Below are 1,657 nucleotides of genomic sequence, written 5' to 3'. Positions count from 1 at the left end.
TACTACTTAGTTATTTTTCTTATCTATTATAATACTAAAAGAATTATTAGGATACTTATTAGTTTCTAAAGACTCGTCTCGTTAGACTATATAGTTATATAGTCGAAACGAATTTTAGTTAGGTATCTACGATTATTCTTAGCTTTTCGGGTACCTTACGCTCGAATTATACCCGCCCTCGGGTTTACTTCTACGTATTCTAAATAAGTATCTTAATTTAACTAAGCGAATAAGGTACTTAAGAGTTTCTAGTAAAGTCGTTCCTAAACTTTTCCGCTCGGTTTTAAGTTAGGAAAAAGCTTTCTTAATGAAATACTCCTCCGATAGTTTCGGAAGTATCGTATACCTATTCTTTCGTCGTTCTTAGGGTTAAACTAATACTTCGTTCTTTCGTAGTTTTTAACCTTCTAGGATAGTTTTCTCCTAGGTCCGACCGCTAGTAGTCGTCTTTCCTATAGTTCTAAGGTCCTTTATAAGATAATATACTTATAATACTCGTTCGTTCTCTTAAGAAGTACTATTTATATTAAGATTAAATCGGTATATATTCTCGCCTATCCTATAGGTCGGATAAGGGAGTAGGGCTACGTTACTAGGGTTTCTCTCTCTTCTAGGACCGTAGAATAAGAACTAATCGACGTTAAAACGAATACTATAGTAGCTATAACTAAAACGATACTCTTTACTTACCTATATTAGCGGAGGAATAGTAACGCTATCGATCTCTATAGTCTTAAGTCCGCTAAAGGACTATACTTTTAAGACTTCTCGTAATAGACGTATATAAAGCTATAATAGCTTTATTCGTAAAGGTTACTACTACTAAAATTTAGGCTATATAGTTATATAGCCGAACTCGTAGAAGGAAAAACGCTCTTAATTCTATAAACTATACTCTTATAACTACTATCTAATACTCAACGTAAGCTCGCGTATATTAGGTTGCTCCTCCTCGCGTTGCTTGTCTCTTCGATCGTCTACTTTCTTCCTCCCTTACTTATTCTTCCATGCTAAGGCCCCTTCTCTCTTCTCTTATAACTAAGCGCCTCGAGCCCTAATATAATAAGGCCTATTAAGGATATAGTATATATAAAGTATACGAGATAACTACTACTTAATAGCTATAGAGCTAAAGAATAATAAAAAGTTAGAATTTAACTTTAAAAATCTATAAAAGTAGAATATAAAATAAAAAAGTATACTATTAGTATAGTAGAGTAGTACTTAAAGCTAGAAATCTACTTAGAGCTAGGACTAGAGCTAGAGTAATAATTAGAATCCTTAGTAGGACTATTAGTTCTAGGGCGTTTTAAAGGTATAGTAGGAAATTTAGCTACGAGTCGCTTATAAGTTACCTACTTTATAAGTTTATCTAATAATAATTATTCTAAGTTAGTAAAAGTATAGAAATCTCTATTAGTAGTACGAAGCCGCTTACCTTTATTACTATTAGTATCTATATAGAAGTATCGTCGTACTCGTCTAGTAGGCTAGTTATCGATAGCTTTAATCTTAATATCCTCTATTATTATATTAGCTCTAAGCTTACTAGCGGTTAAATTATATAAATCTCTCTTAGGCTAAGGGAGTAGAGTAATTCGGGCCTAGAGAAAGTATTAGTATAAGGAAAGTATAGAGGTAGTAGGAGAACCTATAG

The sequence above is a fragment of the Exophiala aquamarina genome (genome assembly GCF_000709125.1).
Source record: "Exophiala aquamarina CBS 119918 chromosome Unknown aczIA-supercont1.9, whole genome shotgun sequence".
Taxonomy (NCBI): Eukaryota; Fungi; Ascomycota; class Eurotiomycetes; order Chaetothyriales; family Herpotrichiellaceae; genus Exophiala; species Exophiala aquamarina.
This window is presented reverse-complemented; position numbering follows the sequence as displayed.